General features: G+C 39.2%; 1 long non-coding RNA gene across 1 annotated transcript in view; it reads right to left on the bottom strand.

Moving 5' to 3' along the window:
* Window positions 1-16,078, bottom strand: part of LOC121389974 — a 31,252-nt gene extending 15,174 nt beyond the window's left edge. The window contains exon 1 of the long non-coding RNA XR_005960132.1: window positions 16,022-16,078. This is a non-coding gene — a long non-coding RNA (uncharacterized LOC121389974). The remainder of the gene's footprint in view (window positions 1-16,021) is intronic.
* Between the last annotated feature and the right edge of the window lie 8,526 nt (window positions 16,079-24,604).

Genomic DNA, 24,604 nt, shown 5'->3' with positions numbered 1-24,604 from the left:
CAGCGGGTTAGTGGTTAGTTGGTGTTGGTTAATGAGAGAGAACTGTGAAGACAGCGGGTTAGTGGTTAGTTGGTGTTGGTTAATGAGAGAGAACTGTGAAGACAGCGGGTTAGTGGTTAGTTGGTATTGGTTAATGAGAAAGAACTGTGAAGACAGCGGGTTAGTGGTTAGTTGGTATTGGTTAATGAGAGAGAACTGTGAAGACAGCGGGTTAGTGGTTAGTTGGTATTGGTTAATGAGAGAGAACTGTGAAGACAGCGGGTTAGTGGTTAGTTGGTATTGGTTAATGAGAGAGAACTGTGAAGACAGCGGGTTAGTGGTTAGTTGGTATTGGTTAATGAGAGAGAACTCTGAAGACAGCTGGTTAGTGGTTAGTTGGTATTGGTTAATGAGAGAGAACTCTGAAGACAGCGGGTTAGTGGTTAGTTGGTATTGGTTAATGAGAGAAAACTGTGAAGACAGCGGGTTAGTGGTTAGTTGGTGTTGGTTAATGAGAGAGAACTGTGAAGACAGCGGGTTAGTGGTTAGTTGGTATTGGTTAATGAGAGAAAACTGTGAAGACAGCGGGTTAGTGGTTAGTTGGTGTTGGTTAATGAGAGAGAACTCTGAAGACAGCGGGTTAGTGGTTAGTTTGGTATTTGTTAATGAGAGAGAACTCTGAAGACAGCGGGTTAGTGGTTAGTTTGGTATTTGTTAATGAGAGAGAACTCTGAAGACAGAGGGTTAGTGGTTAGTTGGTGTTGGTTAATGAGAGAGAACTCTGAAGACAGCGGGTTAGTGGTTAATTGGTGTTGGTTAATGAGAGAGAACTGTGAAGACAGCGGGTTAGTGGTTAGTTGGTGTTGGTTAATGAGAGAGAACTGTGAAGACAGGGGGTTAGTGGTTAATTGGTATTGGTTAATGAGAGAGAACTCTGAAGACAGCGGGTTAGTGGTTAGTTTGGTATTTGTTAATAAGAGAGAACTCTGAAGACAGCGGGTTAGTGGTTAGTTGGTGTTGGTTAATGAGAGAGAACTCTGAAGACAGCGGGTTAGTGATTAGTTGGTGTTGGTTAATGAGAGAGAACTCTGAAGACAGCGGGTTAGTGGTTAGTTGGTGTTGGTTAATGAGAGAGAACTCTGAAGACATCGGGTTAGTGGTTAGTTTGGTATTTGTTAATGAGAGAGAACTCTGAAGACAGCGGGTTAGTGGTTAGTTGGTATTGGTTAATGGGAGAGAACTCTGAAGACAGCGGGTTAGTGGTTAGTTGGTGTTGGTTAATGAGAGAGAACTGTGAAGACAGCGGGTTAGTGGTTAGTTGGTATTGGTTAATGAGAGAAAACTGTGAAGACAGCGGGTTAGTGGTTAGTTGGTATTGGTTAATGAGAGAGAACTCTGAAGACAGCGGGTTAGTGGTTAGTTGGTATTGGTTAATGAGAGAGAACTCTGAAGACAGCGGGTTAGTGGTTAGTTGGTGTTGGTTAATGAGAGAGAACTCTGAAGACAGCGGGTTAGTGGTTAGTTGGTGTTGGTTAATGAGAGAGAACCCTGAAGACAGCGGGTTAGTGGTTAGTTGGAGTTGGTTAATGAGAGAGAACCCTGAAGACAGCGGGTTAGTGGTTAGTGGTTATTGGTTAATGGGAGGAAAGTCTGGAATCGGTTCAGTGGCCTTGCACCTATTTATTGAGTTTTTAAACTCGCTCTGGGTGGGAGCCGGTACCAGGATGCGAACACTGTACCCTACCATTTGTAAGTTCGACGAATTTAAAGCCACTACACTAAAGAGGCCAATGGCGAAATTCTTTTTAAAATACTCAGTAAATTTTGGTTTGTTTAACGACACCACTAGAGCACATTTATTCATTAATCGGCTATTGGATGCCAAATATTTGGAAATTTTGACATATACTAGTAGTCATCAGACGAAACCCGCAAGATTTTTTCTAATGCAGCAAGGGATCGCTTGTATGCACTTTCCCACAGGCAGAATAGCACATACCACCGCCTTTGATATACCAGACGTAGTGCACTGGCTGGAATGAGAAATAGCGCAATGGGCCCACCGACGGGAATCGATCCCAAACCGACCGCGCATCAAGAGAGCACTTTACCATTTGTCTACGTCCCGGCCCTAGGCTTAGTAATGCAGAGACGTTGTTTTGCAGGATTGACGTTACACAGATCTCAGAAAATAACCGTTAGACCGGATCTGTGTACGCCGATTCGATATATTTAGAAGTCTGTCAAATGTGTGAACTCGCAATTAACAGAGGCTTGTGCGATCCGACAAATGTTACAATACACCAGACGTATCTCCGTTATAATTTTAAGTCATATTTCTATCATCAAAACATCAACCATCAAATATGATTAGTAAAACTAGGACTGCAAATACAACCACATCTCTAACAGTAAGCTAAAAAAAAAAAAAAACCACGTAGTAAGTCTTAAAGAATTGATAAACTACCTTTGCGGCCACATAAAAACCTGGTAATCTACCCTTATAGCTACATAAATAATTTGTAAGCTGCCGTTTCAAGAGGCATTTGCAACCACCTACTGTGTACCCCTACTACCGGCGGTCGTTAGTTAGTGCCGTGGGTCAGACCAGCTTTATTACCGGCAGATGACGAGGATGCCAGGTGGGTGCAGGGAAATGCACAGAGACTGCACACGTGGAGGAAGATGAGACAGGTAGGCGATGGTGTGAACAGCTCAGAACACAGAGTCGGAGGAAACTGACAGAAAGAGTCGAAACATATTGAAATCGGATTTTTTTATTTTATATTAAGATAATGAGAATGATAAGCAGCGGGTGGTAGATGAGAAAAATTAATGAATGCGTAAGCCAACTTTGACGGGATTTGAACCACTGTCGTCAGCTTGATTGTCCAGCAGCTTATCCACTAGACCACGGAGCTCACTACCGCTCAAAACTCTTCTTGTTTGTATATTTACAGAATATTACAACCCTACTGAAACCATGAATTTGACCAGATTGGTAGAAAGGAAGAAAATGTTTTATTTAACGACGCATTCAACACATTTTATTTACGGTTATATGGCGTCAGACATATGGTTAAGACCAGACAGATGTTAAGAGAGGAAACCAGCTGTCGCCACTTCATGGGCTACTCTTTTCGATTAGCAGCAAGGGATCTTTTATATGCACCATCCCACAGACAGGGTAGTACATACCACGGCCTTTGATATACCAGTCGTGGAGCACTGGTTGGAATGAGAAATAGCCCAATGGGCCCACCGACGGGGATCGATCACACACCGACCGCGCATCGAGCGTGCGCTGTACCACTGGGCTACGTCCCGCTTCCGTGACCATCATTTCATCACGTTTGTCAACAAGAAATGTGAACGCGCTACTGAAATCCATAAGTGTACGGTTGGTGATTATAATTGTGGATCTTCCAATTATTCAGCAATTGCAGAATGGTCTCCTGAATTCCAGCTAGGACTAGAAAGCTTTGAAGATTATCAAAGGACTGGAAGATAATTTGATGTCAAGGCAAGGTTTGACAAACAACTGTTTTCAGAGATACGATAGGAACTCTAATGGTTGACAACATGCCACCAAAACGTACGATCACTGTCGTCTATTATGCGAATTTGATGACTAAATTGAGACAAGCAATCAAAAGGAAACAATTCCCCAGAAAACAAGAAACAACAGCTCCACAAAAAAACACAAAAAACCCCCCAAACAAACAAAAAACAACCGACGAGAGATGGTATACTGCTACTCCAAAATCTTTGTTTTATTTAACGACACCACTAGAGCACACTGATTAATTAATCATATGTTAGAAATGTCATTTTATATATATTAACCATGCGGACAAATGACATATTGATAGCAAAGTTTAGTTTGTTTAACGACACAATTAGAGCACATTGATTAATTAATCATCGGCTGTTGGATGTCAAACATTTGGCAATTTTGACACGTAGCCATCAGATGAAACCCGCTATATTTTTTCCTAATGCAGCAAGTGATCTTTCATATGCACTTTCCCAAAGAAGTTTGTTTTGTTTAAAGACCCCACTAGAGCACATTGATTAATTAATCATCGGCTATTGGTTGTCAAACATTTGATAATTCTGACATGTCGTCATCAGAAGAATACCGCTGCATATTTCCTAAAGCAGCAAGGGATCTTTTAAATGCACTTTCCCACAGACAGGAACGCAAATACCATGGCCTTTAACCATTGGTTGGAACGAAAAGAAAAAACCTAATCAGATGAATGGATCCACCGAGGTGGTTCGATCCTGCGACGCATGCATCTCAAGCGAGCACTCAACCGACTGAGCTAAACCCCACTACTACTCCAATGCACAAGTCTATGATTCCTCAAGCTGTTATTCGTAAGTGTGGCTTCAACATAGCTCTCGCTCGATGCGCGGTCGGTCTGGGATCGATCCCCGTCGGTGGGCCCATTAGGCTATTTCTCGTTCCAGCCAGTGTACCACGACTGGTATATCAAAGGCCGTGGTATGTACTACTCTGTATATGGGATGGTGCATATAAAAGATCCCATGCTGCTAATCGAAAAGAGTAGCCCATGAAGTGGCGACAGCTGGTTTCCTATCTCAACATTATCTATGTGGTCCTTAACCATATGTCTGACGCCATATAACCGAAAGAAAGAAAGAATTGTTTGTTTAACGACGCACTCAACACATTTTATTTACGGTTATATGGCGTCAAATATATGATTAAGGACCACATAGATAATGAGAGGAAACCCGCAGTCGCCACTTCATGGGCTACTCTTTTGGATTAGCAGCAAGGAATCTTTTATATGCACCATCCCACAGGCAGGGTAGTACATACCACGGACTTTGATATACCAGTTATGGTGCACTGCCTGGAACGAGAAATAGCCCAATGGGCCCACCGACGAGGATCGATCCTAGACCGACCGCTCATCGTGCGAACGCTATTCCACTGGACCCATATAACCGAGTGCGTTGTTTTGAGAGCGTCGTTAAATAAAACATTTCCTTCCTTCAACATAGATAACCAGCTAAACTGTACTAAGAGGCATAAATAACTGATTATTTTCTTATACAAATGCCATATCATATATGTTAAGCATGTAGACAAATGACATATTGGTAACAACTGTAACTGATAAAGGATCTTTTTTTGTTACAATCTGGATTTTTTTAAAAATAATATGCGTTTGGAGCAAAACCGTAACTTGATGTTTATTGCAGCAATACAGAATTGAATATGAAAATAGTTTTGCATGTGCGTTGCCTACACTCGTCCCCCTATAAAAACAACCGGGATTTTTGTCTGTGTTTTTTTAATATATCACGATAAATAATGCTGAAGAAATGCTGTTTTATTGCAAACCCCCCCCCCCCCCCCCCCCCCCCCCCAAAAAAAAAAAAAACACCCAAAAACAAACAAACAACAAAACAAATTAATGTAATAAATGTAACTTATATCACTTTATTTGTCCATGATTATATATAAACCACACCCACCATTGTTTTGCACGTGTGTATTTTGTATAGCTATGTTGTATTGTTTATGTTATGTATCCAGCTAATGAGTTGTAAAACTCAAAGCAAATAAAGAACTTGAACTTGCTAATGTTCTGGACACAGTTAAATACACACTATCTCGGCAATATGTCTTACTTAAAACCCAGCAGTACTAGAACCCCTTAACGAGCTACTCTCCGTGCACTAATCTTCCAAACCTATACGTAGCACCCTTTTTTATCTTTTGACGAACCGTTCCAAATTGCGCCTAACGTCCTTCACAAAAATGCGCACCATTTATCTTTGGCTTAATCCCACGGAACATTCCAAATTCCATAGCACCATACCACCCTCCGCCTGTTACCGTCTCCGGTCGGACTGCTGGTGCTCCCTTGCACCAGCCAGTACAGGCGGTCCCTCCTCCAACCCACCCGTTTCCTGTCCTGGACGGAGGAGCCGGCCGAGGCCCGCACCTGTGCCCAGGAAAGGCGTACGCTATAACAGCTCGCACTAAATGTGCACGTTAAATACTCTGACCTGACCTGACCTGACCTGACCAGCAGTACATTTTTACGTCGCTCTATCTAGCCTCGTGGCTGATCAGTCAGTCGTATTGAACAAACACTTGGCAATAGGAAATTTACCAGACGCTGTCAAACTCTTATTGGAAAATCAACTCCGGCTAGCCTTACAAAATGTTTGGTTTCTTATACCATTTTAGAATATTAAAGTTAAAGTTTGTTTTGTTTAACGACACCACTAGAGCACCTTGATTTATTAATCATCGCCCATTGGATGCCAACATTTAGCAATTTGGTAACTCTTTCCTAGGCATAAGACGAATGTTCATTCTGTGGTTCGGGTTTTCCCGTCAGTAACCGAATATACCGAAATTAGAAAGAAAGAAAGAAATGTTTTATTTAACGACGCACTCAACACATTTTAATTACGGTTATATGGCGTCAGACATATGGTTAAGGACCACACAGATATTGAGAGAGGAAATCCACTGTCGCCACTTCATGGGCTACTCTTTCCAATTAGCAGCAAGGGATCTTTTATGTGCACTATCCCACGGACAGGATAGCACATACCACGACCTTCGATATACCAGTTGTGGTGCACTGGCTGTGACGAGAAATAGCCCAATGGATCCACCGACGGGGATCGATCCCACACCGACCGCACATCGACCCTGATAGTCATAGAGTTATGAACATCGGTGGATTTTATTATTATTATTTTTTTTTTAAATTTTATTTATTAAAAAAATAAAATGAAACCACGTCAGACGCATGGGGTAGGTGCATTCAGGGTAGATAACATCTTTTTTTCAATACGCATTTTAGTTTTTCTCTCTTTTTTTAAAATAAATTTTCTACGGGAGCACGAATCGACCACATTAAAAACTTCGCCCCCACCACCCCACACACTCCCCTCCCCAACACATATTCATGCTCACGCACCTGCACGTGGTATCATAATTTTTTTTTAATTAAAATTATTAATGGAATTATAAAATTATGAACACTTATTACATTAAAGAGGTCAGCGTACATATAAACTGATGCATATTCATCAGTTGTAAATATCATATAAATATCATCCACCAGTTAGCGCAATTTGCACGCTTTAAGGTTTCCACAGTAAAAATAAGTGAGGTGAAGTGATTGTTATGAGTTACCGCGAACTTTTAAAAGGTTGGCCTTAATTGTTTTAGAGTAATGTTTATTTGTTAATGCCTAGATCGAGAGTAAAAGCACCTGCAATTACGGCTTGAAGAGATAATATTGTTTAATCCATTAGTTGGAGTTAATGACGTTAAGCACCACGGCGTGTGTAAACAGTCAACCCAGCTGAGTATCGATCTCGATATAATAGAATCCGACAGGAGAGAGACGTTAATTTTTAATAATAATCGGTGATTAATAATATTGGTGAGATAACGTAAGATACACGCACACGCGCGCGCGCACACACGCATTCATGCGCATACAAGAATATAAAAACACGTACAGTTTCACAATTTCTCTCTTTCTCTGTCTGTCTCTGTCTCTCTTTCTCTCTGTGTCTCTCTCTTTCTCTCTCTCTCTCTCTCTCTCTCTCTCTCTCTCTCTCTCTCTCTCTCTCTCTCTCTCTCTCTCTCTCTCTCTCTCTCTCTCTCTCTATATATATATATATATATTATTTTTACCTAAAACATTATGTCCATATCATCCGAGTGATATGCGTTATATTTGTTCATCAGTATATTACATATTTATGTAGCGAGTATGTCTCTTGGTTTGGATTTACTTGCTATTTTTGTTGTCTTGTTCCATTGTGTGCTATCTTTGTCCATCAATATTTCATTTCTTTACGTGGTTCTGACGTTAACGGTCTAGACCTACGTGACATTATGCACAGGTTTTGTTTTATTTTTGATAATACAACACACAACAAGCTTAACAATACTGTAAATATGTTTGTGTTTGCTATATAAATCTTTCAGCTGTTATTTTGATAAATCGAAATGACTGAACAATAATCGCGGATCATTATAAGATGAAAGGACGACAATGTGAATGACTCTGTGATGAAGGGTGTTTTATTCATGTAAATAAAGGATCGGAATATATCGAGCGATACAAGTCTCTAATATCTCACATGATTTTAGTTGGATCAGATGCTATTTAAACTATCATTTTAAAGGCGCATACCCTCGTTTCAGCCCGTGATAATGGAAAGAAAGAAAGAAATGTTTTATTTAACGACGCACTCCATAACCATTAATTATCAGATGAACGTGCGTTTTTAAAATTATGCAAAATACATTTCGGGATATAACAAAACCTTGGAAGACAGAACCATTATTCTAAATAATAAAATCTAAGTATTTCTAATTTAAATTATCAAAAAGGATTTTATTAGTGAATAATACGCCGTAGTGTTTAAAAACAAGAGTCTGTTGCTTTAAGAGTTTTGTTCAAATGACTTCCATGACGAATTATCCTACCTAGCTATTACAGCATTATTCGTTAAGGTACAATCCACTAGATAAAGATTATATTATCAATTTCAGTGCTAAATGCCAAACAATACATACATTGTATACAATTCAAAATGCTAAAGTCAACAACCAGAACAGGGGCGTAGCGTGATCTGGACCGTGTGTGTGTGTGTGTGTGTGTGTGTGTGTGTGTGTGTGTGTGTGTGTGTGTGTGTCGAATATGAACCAAGTGGATCCTTTTTCTATTTTGTTTTTGCACCACCAGAAACTCCATATCTGTAACAACCTGTATGTTTTAGTTCTGAAAGCGGACCATTTGCTTCAGCGGTGTGTGTGTGTGTGTGTGTGTGCGCGCGCGCGTGCATGTGCGTGTGTGTGTCCAATAAATGTTGAATAAAAGTTGAATTGTTGGACAAAACCAGTTGTATAGGGTTTAATGTATATTTATGTTTCTGAATTATTTATTCATATTTATAGAATATGTAGAATTGATTTACAAATGTATTATGTTAATATTTATATTAAAACGAATGGTACCTTTCTATAATACATCATCTGTTTTATTCTTATATGTTTATTTTATTAATACGTATCAGTTCCAATTTGTATACCTCATACTGCGTGGTGAATATTAAAAAGAAGAAGAAAAAAAAGAGAAGAAGATTCTATCCAGTTACATAATTATATAAAATATACTGATAAAAATAAATAAGCCACCGCACCAACACTAACAGAAAAGAGTGACTGCAACCTTAAGGTTTCACACCCCCATTAATTTCTCAGTGTAGTCCACTACAATTTTTATCACAATATATTCTGTGAAAAAATACAACGCTATCGAGAGGATCGTGTGACTACAAGTTTCAAGGAGAGCTAACCAATAACAACTATCGTGCGAAAAATCAAAACTGGTTGACGACAACAATTTTCAGTTAGCGACCCCCATGCCACAGCACCGCCTCATGTTGCTGTTATACAAGCGGCATTAATAGGAAAGAACGGAAATGTTTTATTTAACGACGCACTCAACACATTTTATTTACGGTTATATGGCGTCGGACATATGGTTAAGGACCACACAGATATTGAGAGAGGAAACCCGCTGTTGCCACTTCATAGGCTACTCTTTTTCGATTAGCAGCAAGGGATCTTTTATATGCACCATCTCACAGATAGGATAACACATACCACGGCCTTTGATATACCAGTCGTGGTGCACTGGTTGGAGCGAGAAATAACCCAATGGGCCCACCGACGGGGATCGATCCCATGCTGACCGCGCATCAAGCGAACGCTTTACCACTGGGCTACGTCCCTCCCCCACAAGCGGCTCTATACCACTTATACAGCTGTTATCAGTTAGTGCTAAATATTACAAGTAACGTCAATCCAAAATGGGTTATTTAAATGCTACTGGGGTCAACATACTTGTAATAATACTACAACTATTTCAATTCCTTCATTTCTTTCTCTCAGTACAATACAATTCCATACACGACATTATAGACACTATGGTTCATTTGAGTTTGTTTTGATTAACGACTGTGGCAAGCGAAATTTCATGGGAGGAGGGGCCTATGATCCCCAGGGAAAAAAATATTTTTTGAAAATAAAATTTGCTTTAAGCAGGAAGTGTTTCCTCCACCCCCTCCCTCACACGCCGTGACCTAATGAAGGCAGAGTATACTGTCTGTACGTTCCTTTTTAGCTAACGCTCTCTACCATAAATCTTTTTTTGCAAACATTTTAAAGCAGGGTCAGCTGAAACGTAACGAATATATAATTGTTTTCTTCTGATTTATGATCACGTATTCATAATTCATTTGCATCAAACAATATCATTAGCAAGTAGGATATTATGACTTTGCAGTTGGTTGTATAAAGTACGTTTCGGGACAAATTAAATCTATTTTGTCGTGCGAGTCAGCCGTTAATGTCAGTGCTTGATGTCACGTAATTAATTTTTGGGGGGTAATCTTAATGAAATAAAACTGATTGTACTGTTGTGTTTTTAAAATGAGATACAGTTTCGTCCTCATTAAGGTCAATATAACACATACAAGTATAACTGTACTTTAACACTGTAACAGTTAAAGTACCGTGTGTGTGTGTGCGTGTGTGTGTGTGTGTGTCTCTCTCTCTCTCTCTCTCTCTCTCTCTCTCTCTCTCTCTCTCTCTCTCTCTCTCTCTCTCTCTCTCTCTCTCAGAAAGTTAATGTGTCATATCTGCATTTTATACTGGAAAACAAAATGGAGGTAAGAATCGTCGGTGTGTGTGTGTGTGTGTGTGTGTGTGTGTGTATGTGTGTGTCTCTCTCTCTCTCTCTCTCCGGCTCCCACCCACAGAGAGCTTTAACGACTCAATGGGTAAGGTGTACAACCACTACACCCTCTTCTATCTCACTAGTAACTAACGACAACTAACACTCTTTGGTGGACAAACAGCCCAGATAGCTGAGGTGTGTGCCCAGGGCCACGTCCCACGAAGTGATCGTAATACTAAGATCATCTTAAGTGCAATCGGTAGTTATGTAGTTATGATGATCTTAGGGCTAAGATCGCTTCGTGGAACGGGGCCCAGGATAGCGTGCTTGAATCTTAATTGGATATAAGCACGAAAATAAGTTGAAATGAATGAATGTTGATCAGAATATAATTTTAAAAAATGCCTTTCGTAAGAATGGCGAAACAGCCAAGCAATACGACAAGAGCGTATTTAATGACTGATATCTAACTATGTATAATATCAGTTTTATGTCTACGTGGCTATAATTCAATTAGATGTATCTGAATATATCGATAACATGATGAAAACGATGACGATCTTCCTGGGTCAATAAAGTACTTGATTAAATCTATGTATACACCTGCGTGTAATAGTATGTGGAGCCATTAGTAAGTCAACTGTCGTGATTAAGCGTCTGGTTTTAATTTCAATTTCAATGCACGAGTGAAGTGCGAAACGTAATCTCAATCTGTTATTTTTCAAAGCAACATAACTGTTTTATTATTTAGAAAGTTAATGTGGCATCTGTACTTTTATACCGGAAAACAAAATGGAGGTAAGAATAGTCGATGTGTGTGTGTGTATGTGTGTGTGTGTGTGTGTGTGTGTGTGTGTGTGTGTGTGTTTGTGTGTGAGTGTATGTGTGTGTGTGTGTGAGTGTGTGAGTGTGTGTGTCTATGTGTGTATGTATGTGTGTGTGTATGTGTGTGTGAGTGTGTGTGTGTGTGTGTGTGTGTGTGTGTGTGTGTGTGTGTGTGTGTGTGTGTGTGTGTGTGTGTGTGTGGCCCCATTCCCATGGCTAGTGTTATTCAATGTTGGGCTAGTAAATAACTTCTATTACCATGTCTATTTATCTTCCTCTTAGGTCACATATCTGATTATTTCTATTAATTAGTAAAATTGTATTATCTTTAAGTAAGGTAGGGCTAGTGAATTTTTAATCGTGGCTAGTAAAGTTTTAAAATCACTGATAGTGGATTGTCTAAACATTCTCTCTCTCTCTCTCTCTCTCTCTCTCTCTCTCTCTCTCTCTCTCTCTCTCTCTCTCTCTCTCTCTCTCTCTCTCTCTCTCTCTCTCTCTCTCTCTCTCTCTCTCTCTCTCTCTCTCTCTAGCTCTTTATAAAGATTACTGAGGAATATAAGAAACGCATATTCTAATCACTTCACCATGATACAACACACACACGTGTGATAATTGAGAAACGCTGCCAGGGGAACTTAATTAATAAAGGAATTACAACTCTATTCCTAACTGGTTAATTTTTAATTAACCCTTAACTACTCATTCAGTAACCTTGTAATACAGAATTAATACTGGTACCTATCACAATAAAGACAATAACCTACAGTTTACCTAGGTCCTCTAGGATCACTGGTTAAGCTTTAATAATTTTAGAACAGTAAAGCCTACAATTTACTTCGTCAGATTACCGGAAACACTGTCTAAATAATATTGGTATAATACAGTATTAAAATATTTAAATTCACATCAATCACATCAAGGTTATACAACAGAGCAGAAATATATATTTAACAGTCCAAACGGACACGTTCCCCGGAAGCCTTCCAATATGTTTCTCCTCGATATATCTAAAATCCTATCTATTTATTACAAAAACCGAATATCGCCTGGGGGCACATCGCAGTACTCCCCCTATCATGTGCATTTTCCACAGCGACCAAGACGACATTTTTTCTTAGATGGTCAGACTAGCTGTCGCCATTCCGCTAGGAATACAAGGTCGTAAAACAGAACTCGCGGAGGTATTACGTAACTACTGGCCACATGGCCTCCGTACCTGGTCTGGGTGTGTATTAGGGGGTACGGTCGCGCGGAGGTATTACGTAACAAAGTGCCCACCTGGTCTAAGTGCATATTGGGAACAGCTCGACCACCATCGCGCGGGGGTATTACGTAACCACGCCGCACACGGCCCTCTGAAACAATTAACTTCGCCACAGGCGAAAAAAATAAGAGCATGTTCCGTCACATAAATGTATCTGCATATAGACCATGGGCCCACTATAAGCCCCCTTAGTAAAGACGGACACTTTCATAATATTGTTGCACATGCATGTATACTCAACAAAATTAATTAAGGGCGAGTAAACGTTCTTATATTATAACATAATTCTTTGTTACTCTCATATTATTTTAGCACATTTTGGTCACATACATGATATCTACACATTGTTTCAGTAAACTGATACTGGCGATACACGCAAAAAACACTGGGTATTTCATATATTTATGAAAAATATTGAAATGACAATTAGGCTAGTATTTGTTAGACATTTGTTCAGAATGATATTTGTCATTGTGTTCCCTCTAAATTGTTATTTAAAGCATTAAGAACATGCCACAATGCTGATAACTTTCAATGGAAGATATTTAAAGAAAACTGCTAAAATATCTATTAGTCCTTAATTAACTTTGTTGAGAATAGCATAGGTAGATATACTGAACCATATTTGAATAGTGCTGCCTCACTATATTAAATACAGTGCAATTTTTAAAAATAAAAGGTTCAAACAGCCCAAAGTATGTATAAATATAGAAAATAATGCATTTCAGTCATTGCTTAACTTTTACCGATGAGTATATCATTATTCATACCACATATTGCATTGTTATTTGGTTTGTTAATATTAACTTCTAGTACAGAATGAATATAATTCATGTTGGCCTTATATCTGTTATAAATTTATATGGATGACAACTTTATCACTATATTTAATTTTTCCATATAGCAGTTTTGGGACAAAATGTGCAACGGTACCCATATTCAAATGGCAATATTTTTTTAATCCACCAAAATTTTTGCTGCAGACAAGTAGATATTAAATCCCTAGGGAGGAGGGGAGGGTTTCGGTATTTGACCCATGGACTAATATCGATAACATGATGAAAACGATGACGATATTGCTCGGTCAATAAAGTACTTTTCGAGACCGATTAAATCTATACACTCGTTTGTGGAACCATTAGTAAGTCAACTGCCTTGATTAAGCGATGTGGATTTAAATTATTCAATGCACGAGTGAAGTGCGAAACGTAATCTTAATGTCTGTTCTTTTTCAAAGCAAGATAACTGTTTCATCATTTAGAAAGTTAATGTGGCATATCTGTACTTTTATACTGGGAACAACTGGAGGTAAGAATCGTCGGTGTGTGTGTGTGTGTGTGTGTGTGTGTGTGTGTGTGTGTGGTGTGTGTGTGTGAGTGTCTTTCTCTCTCTCTACATGTCTCTCTACGTCTCGCTCTCTCACTCTCTCTCTGTCTCTCTCTCTCTCTCTCTCTCTCTCTCTCTCTCTCTCTCTCTCTCTCTCTCTCTCTCTCTCTCTCTCTCTCTCTATCTAGCTCTTTCTAGAGCTTACTGAGCAATACAAGAAACGCATAATTATGTTTTAATGTTTTTTTCATTATAAAATTAATTCTGTAAATAGATCGGCATATCAGCTAAAACTGTCCGCGAGACATTGATAATTTTAGTAGACACAAAATTATGCTAGGTTCAGACTACCAACTGCCAGCAGAAAGTTGGCCAACTTTCGGCTGTCACGACTTCTACGACTGTCCAGTTGCTAGTCTGAGCGCTCTTACAACTCGATTCTCGTCGTATAATCCATTAATTGTTAATCTGAGCGCACCCGTCGTAAAGTCGGGAGTTGGTTGAAATTACAACGCCACCGTATAGTTGGGAAACTTTCTGCTGGCAGTTGGTAGTCTCATATTAGCATTGTGGAATTAAATTAAATAATTCTAAATTAATTAAAGAAAACTAAATTAACATTCGCGTTTCTTTTGTTGATCAGTCGGCTGGTAGGCACTGGGTTCGCAGCCCGGTACCGACTCCCACCCAGAGCGAGCTTTAACGACTCAATGGGTAAGGTGTACAACCACTACACCCTCTTCTATCTCACTAATAACTAACAACTAACGACAACTAACACTCTTTGGTGGACAAACAGCCCAGATAGCTGAGGTGTGTGCCCAGGGCCACGTCCCACGAAGTGATCGTAATACTAATATCATCTTAAGTGCAATCGGTAGTTATGTAGTTATGATGATCTTAAGGCTAAGATCGCTTCGTGGAACGGGGCCCAGGATAGCGTGCTTGAATCTTAATTGGATATAAGCACGAAAATAAGTTGAAATGAATGAATGTTGATCAGAATATAATTTAAAAAAATGCCTTACGTAAGAATGGCGAAACAGCCAAGCAATACGACAAGAGCGTATTTGATGACTGATATCTAACTAATGAACGCAGTTACCGTATATTATCAGTGTTATGTCTACGTGGCTATAATTCAATTAGATGTATCTGAATATATCAATAACATGATGAAAACGATGACGATGTTCCTAGGTCAATAAAGTACTTTTCGAGTCTGATTAAATCTATGTATACACTCGCGTGTAATAGTTTGTGGAGCCATTCGTAAGTCAACTATCGTGATTAAGCGTCTGGTTTTAATTTCAATTTCAATGCACGAGTGAAGTGTGAAACGTAATCTTAATCTCCTGTTATTTTTCAAAGCAAGATAACTGTTTCATTATTTAGAAAGTTAATGTGGCATCTGTGTGTGTGTGTGTTTGTGTGTATAGTGTGTGTGTGTTTGTGTGTGTGTGTGTGTGTGATTGTGTGTATAGTGTGTGTGTGTGTATGTGTGTCTGTTTGTGCGTGTGTTTGTGTGTGTGTGTGAGTGTGTGTGTCTGTCTGTCTGTGTGTGTTTGTGTGTGTCTGTGTGTGTGTATGTTTGTGTGTTTGTGTGTGTGTGTGTCGTGTGTGTATGTGTATGTATTTTTCTTTCTCTCTCTCCCTCTCCCCCCACCTCTCTCTCTCTCTCTCTCTCTCTCTCTCTCTCTCTCTCTCTCTCTCTCTCTCTCTCTCTCTCTCTCTCTATATCTCTATATATATATATATATATATATATATATATGTATGTGTGTGTGTGTGTGTGTGTGTGTGTGAGTGTGCGTGAGTAACTCTCTATCACCGTCTCTAGCTCTTTATAAAATATAAATACCTTGCGCGAGTATAACGAGGCAGCACAGCAGTATAACAAGAGCGAACTTCATGGCTGATATCTGACTGAATTATGGCTTGAGATAGCAAATACACCAAGTCACACACACACAACGTCTTAAAGGTACAACGCGCGGAAAAGTATCTTCCATTGTTTTCCTGTTCCAACCAGTGCCCCACGACTGGTATATCAAAGGTCGTGGTATGTTCTATCCTGTATGTGAGACAGTGCATATAAACGACCCCTTTGCTTCTGATGAAAAATGTACCGGGTTTCCTTTCTAACACTATATGTCAGAATTACCAAAAGTTTGACATGAAATAGCCGATGGTTAATAAATCAATGTACTCTAGTTGTGTCGTTAAACAAAACAAACTTTCAATTTTGATAGTTTTAGAGAAAACTCATTTCATTTTTCCATTGGCAGTAAGGGATCTTTTACATGCACCATCCCATAGACAGGACATAACATACCAGGGTGTTTAATATACCAGATACCAAATATACTAATGGGCCCCACCAACGGGCATCGATATCAGATCAACCGCGCATTAGGCCAGCTCTTTACCATTGGGTTACGCCCTACCCTCCTAAACAAAACACATTTTAACTTTTTAACTTTCATTATGCCACATAGTGTAACGGGTCCTAATATCAGTTATTAATGTTAAATTAACATCGGATCCATAAAATCCTCTTCTTCTTTTTTTCTCTTTTTTTTTTTTGGGGGGGGGGGAGAGGGCAATGACATTTGGCGGAATGCCAAAGGAACTTTGTTGGAGGTTTGGAGGGGGAGTCGTAAAAAAAAAATGAAAATTAATATATAATAAAATTATAACTGTCGTACCCTCCAAATCTATAAGTCAGAATTATCAAAAATATTTGACATCCAATAGCCGATGATTAATTAATATGCTCTACTTGTGTCGCGAAACAGAACACATTTTAACTGTTTAACTCCCATTATGCCACATAGTGTGACGGGTCCTAATATCAGTTATTAATGTTAAATTAACATCAGATCCAGAAAATCCATTTGGGAGGGGGGTGGGGGGGGGGGGGGGAGGCAATGACATTCGGCGGGATGCCAAGGGATCTTTGGGGCAGATTTTGAGGGGAATCGTAAAAAATAAAGAAAATTAATATATTATAATAAACTGTCGCAAAACCTATGGGGTGGTGGGGGGGGAGGGTGGATCGTGACCTATTCGTGTTTGAAATGCCTTGCTATGTGCTACACGACTGTTATATCAAAGAATTTAATCTGTAAAAGTAATCAGGTGGTTTTTTTCATATTCTCCAGGCCAAGTTAGACACACAATAGCCGTTTTGTTTTTTATTTTGGTTTAGCGTGTGTGTGTGCGCGCGCGTATGTGTGTGTGTGTGTGTGTGTGTGTGTGTGTTTGTGTGTGTGTGTGTGTGTTTCTATGTGTGTGTGTGTGTGTGTGTGTGTGTGTGTGTGTGTGTGTGTGTGTTTCTATGTGTGTGTTTGTGTGCGTGCGAGCGTTTTAAAAAATTACATCCAAAACCTTGCTTTTTAGTAAAATAAAGACATTTCGTCTCCAGTTTTTCAATTCTTAGCATTTTTAATATGGACTATGCACAGTAGATGTAAACAATTACAAATATGTAGTCGCTGCACATATTAAAACATATAGGGCTGAATTTAAGAAGCCTGTTTATAAAAAACAAAACAAAAACAACAAAAACAAAAACAAAACGCAGGTGTTTAAGCATTGTAAATACGTTTAGTTACAAGCGTGCAAGACATAAACATGCTTTGTATTTTCGGCCCTTATTGTTTTGGGGGTTTTTCAATTCCATTCAAAATCATTTAATTTTCTTGTATATATCTTTACACACACATGTTGGCTATACAGGATATCTATTTTATACCATTTGTACATTTTGATCATCAGTGGCGGATCCAGAAAATCCATTTAGGGGGGCCCAATGACATGAGGTGGAATGCCAATGGAACTTTAGGGAAGGTTTGGATGGGATCGTCAAAAAAAAGAAAATTAATATATAAAACTATAACTGTTACAAAATGTAGGTGGGCCCAGGCCCCTGGACACACACCCCCCCCCCTTAGATCCTTACCTCTGATCATGTATGGTCCGGCAGGTTTTCATTCGGTCCGACAGAATGTGTAACTTGCCGGACCGAATATCCGGCAGAAAATTCAGCCAGAGAGAGAGAGAAAGAGAGAGAGAAGAGAGAGAGAGAGAGCGCGCGCGAGAGAGAGAGAGAGAGAGAGAGAGAGAGAGAGAGAGAGAGAGAGAGAGAGAGAGAGAGAGAGAGAGAGAGAGAGAGACAGAGAGACAGAGACAGAGAGACAGCGAGAGAGAGAGAGGATGAGAGAGAGCCACGCTCAAAATCCCTAACGTTAACGACAAACGTACATAAAAATTGTTGTACAGAGAGGAGAGTAGAGAGAGAGAGATAGAGAGAGAGGGTAGAGCGCGAACGAGATAAGTGAGAGCCTTTGGAGAGAGAGAGCCAGTGGTATAGGAAGCGACGTAGTTCGATAGAGGCCCGGCGCTAGGAGGTGTAGACGAGGCTAAAGAGATGTATAGGAGATGAGAGAGAGAGGAAGAAGAAAGAAGGTGGGAGAGAGCCAGGTCGAATCCCTAACGTAGGGGGAGCAGAGAAACGGGAATAAGAGAATATTGTTTACCCGAGAGAGAGAGAGATAAGGACAGAGAGTAGGTAGGGAGCCGTGTCTCTGCCCTCTTAGAAACTTTTTCCTCGTCTTTGAGAGACTGAGAGAGAGAGGATTTAGAGAGAGCGAGGTCGAGTAGATGAGGATATAGCTCTGAGATCAGCAGTCAAATACCGAGAGTCTAGAGAGAGTGAGTCTATAGAGACAGAGAGAGGAGAGGGAAGGGGAGCAAGACCATGAGAGGATCTCATCTTGTGGTAAGGAGGGGACATAGAGAGAGAGACCATAAGGAACCAGCCCTAGACGTTAAAAACACAAACGTAAAATAAATTATTGTTTTAGAGGAGAGAGGGTGAGAGAGGAAGATAGATTAGAAAGAAAGAAGATGAATAGAGAGAGGAAGAGAGAAGTATAGCTCTCACTACTGAAGAGAGAGGAGATCGCAGAGAGCTTTTCGAGCTTAATATACGATCTACCCCCCTATTCATATATCGGAGAGAAGAGAGCGGGAAGAGCATCTCAGAGATGGGCCCGAGATCTGGATGCTGAGCGAGTTAAGAGAAATTTGATGTACAACTCAAGAGGAAAGAAGTTGGGGAGAGTAGAGGTTTAAGAGAGACCAAAGAGAGCAAGGGGGCCGGGGGGGATAGATACTTGGCCTGTTTGGCAGTCGAAGCATGAGAGAGGGGTGGGGGGGGAATAGACAGAGAGAAGGGAGGGAGAGAGAGAGAGATAGAGAGAGGCGAGAGAGAGAGAGAGAGAGGAGAGGAGAGAGGAAGAGGGGGAGAGCTCTCAGGGATAGGAGGGGGGGGGAGATAAGTTGGTGGTGGAAGCGAGAGGAGAGAGAGCGAGCAGGAGATAGAGAGAGGTAGAGAGGGAGACAAGCTTTCGTCTGAGAGAAAGAGGAGGAGAGAGACATAACAGAGAGAGAGGAAGAAATACGATGAGATACCGTTGGAATAGTGAAGATTTAGAAAACAAGTGGAGGCTCAGTTAACTATAATAAATAATAGAGGTAGGTATCTAGATAGGGAGAGAGAGAGAACTGGGGTGGTGGTGGTTGGTGAAAGTGAAGACAAATTCTTCTCGACCGTCCTCTCTCCATCTCTCTCTCCTCCCTCCGGACATCTATCGTCCTCTCCTTATATATATTATATATAGTATAACCTCCTCTCTATACTCTCTCTCCCTCAGGATTCTTCTCTCTCAGAGCTCTAAATATATATATATAATATATATATATATAATATATCGTATATTACTAGCTACGAGCTCTAGAGAGAGAGAGAGAGAGAGAAGAGTGCGGGTAGAGAGATCGAAGATTAAGAGTGTGGAATAGGTGGGATTAGAGAGATTGAGAGAGTAAAGAGGGTTATTTAGAGAGAGAGTACAGGAGGTGAGAGAATCTAGAGATACGTAAAAGTTTTTGTTTGTTTTTTTAGTCAGAAAACGCCGCTAATCCCGCATTTGATCTTTTATATCTTATCATTTTTCTATTTGGACGTGCAAACATTTTTATTTTGTTATTCGCTGACACTGTTTTTTTTAGGAAACCCACTGTCCTGCCACATAGGGGCTACTTCTTTTTACGGCAGGCAGCAACTTTTATCTTTTTATTTTGCGCTTCCCACAGGCAGGATAGCACAAACCATGGCCTTTGTTTTGAACTCAGTTATGGATCCCTGGTCCGGTGCAAGTGGTTTTACACCTACCCATTGGTATTAAAAAAAAACCTTGCAAAAAACAGCACTCAAGGGTAGGATATTTGGAGTCGGTATCTAAAAGGATTAGAAATAATCTTTAATAAAAAAAATCCTAATGCCTCGAACTGGGAATCTGAACCCAGTACCTACCAGCCTGTAGACCGATGGTCTGCCACGACGCCATCGAGGCCGGTGAAGAGATAGAGAGAGAGAGAGAGAGAGAGAGAGAGAGAGAGAGAGAGAGAGAGAGAGAGAGAGAGAGAGAGAGAGAGAGAGAGAGAGAGAGAGAGAGAGAGAGAGAGAGAGAGAGAGAGAGACAGACAGACAGACAGACAGACAGACAGACAGAGAGAGAGACAGAGAGAGACAGAGAGAGTCGTTAAAAGTGAGTGTGAGTAGGAGCCGATGCCGAGAACCGAACCTAGAACCTATGAGCCATAAATGCGAAGACTTTAAAACCATCACGTTTGAACTGACTGAACTGAACTTTATTTACACTCAGGCCGTAGTCTACATATATATACATACAGCAGTCAATATAATTGTAACAAGATGGTGGGTGTACATAAATGTACATAAATGTACATAAATACATATTAATAAATATAAAAAATACACAGAATATCAGCCAGAGGATTTGAAAGAATTCATAATTAGATTACAAAATATAGAAAGTTTTCTAAGGACACCAGCTTTCTTAGAGTTGAATAATTTATAAAATGTATATATATTTGGTTTAGACTGACAGAAAGATGGTAAGTAACGCTTTCTTTCATTCTTAAAAAACAAACATGTAAATATATAATGAAACTCATCTCCGATATCGTAATTATTACACAATGGACACCAACCCTTATATCGACACCCACAACTACCGTATACAACATTAAACTAGTTTAGCAAGACAATTGCAAATCGCAGTAATATGTTCTCGTAATTGTTTTCACGAATACCTGAGATGATATTTGAAGAAAAAAAATTAATCCAACAAAATATATCAGAAGGTGTCTATTTCAAATTAATTTTGAAAGGTTTGTTGAACCAATATCCTCAATGATATCGAATTTTATTGTCTAGAAACTGTGAAAGTGTATTGCATTATTGTTATTATATACTGACGGAAAAAAGTTCCTGTGCATCATTAAAATTTCAGTAGGACTTAAATATTGTGATTTACATAGATGTACTATTTATCCGTTAAAAGTACGGTGATCCTCTCCTGCCTTCTGAACCTGAAGTACTGTCTACACAATGCTTGGTGCGCCGTCGGTGACGATGTAACAGAACAGCGTATTGATGTACGGTCATGGTCGTACTTTGTTATCACCGGTTGCGTTCAGTTCTTCCACTGATTGGCCTCAACTTAGAGATGCATTAGGATGTTAAACGTATCATTTGCAAATGATTCCATATGTGCACCCGCTTAATACTGACGATTTGTTGACGTGGCGTCACGTGTCGACTCCCTAAACATGGAAGATCCCTACCTAGTACCCCTAAACTGTCAAGAACATCTCCGCAGATATTGCATAGTGTTCTGATGAACACCAATGAATACCAAAATTACTAGCAACAGCGTTTGTGCCGTTCTAACCTCAATCATACCCATTGTTCGAAGGAGTCCATTTTCTGGGAGGCGTGGCATCACACTGACGACGATCAGGTACCAACAAAAATATTTCTCTGAGTGATGAGAATCCATATAATAGTTTTAAAGTCCAATGATAAGAACAATGACGTCAAACAGGAGCACGTTACCAAGAATGCTAGTAATGCAACGTATGATCACCAAGTATGAATAGTTCGTGCAATTGACAGGACACCGCTGGAATATCGACGGAAGTGATTACACGTTCAGATACTGAAATTTTTATAACCAGATTTCAAGTAAATTATATTCTATATGCAATCATTTGGTGCACAGGAACTTTTTTCCGCGAATTATATATATATATATATATATATATATATATATATATATATATATTATATATATATATATATATATATATATATATATATAGAAATAGAATAGAATAGAATATATATATAGAATAGAATAGAATAGAATAGAATAGAATAGAATTAGAAACTGAAAATAAGAATAATATTATGTGATACTGATGACAAATAATGAGAAAAAAATAGAATAATACATACTGTATATTACATATATATTTTTTGTTTTTGTTTTATTATTTATTATTTTTAAATGATCGGAGGTGTGAGTAATTTAATTGCATGCACAGAACTACTTCTAAACATCAGTCGTGGACACAAATTCTGACTTTGTCAGAGAGTTCCGTCCAAAAAAGGAACTTATTCCTTGAATTACCACACTTATTAGCTAGGTGAACAACGATAGAGGGCGCTGCGGTAATGCGCTGTTAGCCAGTCGGCTATTTTCAGGACAATATAAGCTTCATTGTATACCTATGTAGATGCTACATCTTATTTATATGTCTTATTACGACAATCTTAAACATGGGGGGAAAAAGCCTGTAATATACCAGGGGAGAAATTGAGGTTTGTGAACATCGTAATATATACTCTTCAAAAAAAAAAAAGGGGAACTCTAATAAGAATTTACAATTGCCAAAATTGTAAGGTATATTAGTTTTGGGGAATGGTTATATGATAATAGTGAATTAATTGGGGAAATATTACAACCGGTAGTTCAGTATTACAGTAGGTGTTATGACCACCAAAGATCTTGAAGGACAATTTGGGTCAGAAGTAAATCGCAAATTCAAACAATAAATATGACTAAAACCAAAACAATAACAATTGTATGATCAACAGAATGAAAAAGATTGACAGAAATAATGTTTCACAGTGATTAATCGACCTTCCTGGAAATGGTCAAAATCGAGAATAACACAATAAAACTATGGAATGTGTTTCGGTGTGTTGATAAACAGACCTGAACGTTCTTTACTAGGATGTCTGTGGTGAAAACGTATGTTAGGTCTAATAGTTGATATTAACATTAATATTTCAGGTTCCCCTACTTTTTTGAAGAGTATATTTGAAAAAAAGAACTTAATACAACAAAATATACCAGAAGGTGTCTATTTCAAATTGATTTTTAAAGGTTTGTTGTTGTTTTATGGGGTTTTTTTTTAAATGATCGTAAGTGTGGGTAATTTAATTTCATGCTTCCATCAGAGAAGTACCGGCCTCGGTGGCGTCGTGGTAGGTCATCGGTCTACAGGCTGGTAGGTACTGGGTTCGGATCCCAGTCGAGGCATGGGATTTTTAATCCAGATACTGACTCCAAACCCTGAGTGAGTGCTCCGCAAGACTCAATGGGTAGGTGTAAACCATAACTGGTTCAACAAAGGCCATGGTTTGTGCTATCCTGCCTGTGGGAAACGCAAATAAAAGATCCCTTGCTGCTAATCGGAAGAGTAGCCCATGTAGTGACGACAGCGGGTTTCCTCTCAAAATCTGTGTGGTCCTTAACCATATGTCTGACGCCATATAACCGTAAAATAATGTGATGAGTGCGTCGTTAAATAAAACATTTCTTTCTTTCCATCAGAGAACTACTTCGAAACATCAGTCGTGGGAACAAATTCTGACTTTGTCAGAGAGTTCTGTCCAAAACGAGGGAAGTTATTCCTTGAATTCCACACTTATTAGCTAGGTGAACAACGACAGAGGGCGCTGCGGTAATGCGCTGTTAGCCAGTCAGGTATTTTCAGGACGATATAAGCTTCATTGTATACCTATGAGCATACTACGTCTTATTTATGTGCCTTATTACGACAATCTTAAACATGAAAAAAAAAACTGTAGTATACTAGAGGAGAAATCGAGGTTTTTGAACATTGTAATATATTTATGTGTAGTCAGGTGAAAAGATAAATAATAATAATAACAACAACAACAACAACAACAATAATAATAATAACATTATTCAAAGACCATTTTAATAGCAATGAAACGTTAGCTCACGGTTCACATAATTACTGTGGAACCTGCCTAAACCAAATCCTGACCAAACCGGCTTCCTGTTAAAACCGACCAAATTTCTAGATCCTGGAGGTTTTTCTATGTAGTCAAAGTAATTACAAACCTGAATAAACCGGAACCTGTCCATCCAGGTAACCAGGTATATGTTTTTGTTTCAGCATTTAACATTATGTCTCATAAGAAAATTATGCATACTAGCCAGGCACCTTACATGTATGTTCAAATTTTAAAATACTG

The sequence above is a fragment of the Gigantopelta aegis genome, chromosome 15, assembly GCF_016097555.1.
Source record: "Gigantopelta aegis isolate Gae_Host chromosome 15, Gae_host_genome, whole genome shotgun sequence".
Classification (NCBI taxonomy): domain Eukaryota; kingdom Metazoa; phylum Mollusca; class Gastropoda; order Neomphalida; family Peltospiridae; genus Gigantopelta; species Gigantopelta aegis.
This window is presented reverse-complemented; position numbering and strand designations above follow the sequence as displayed.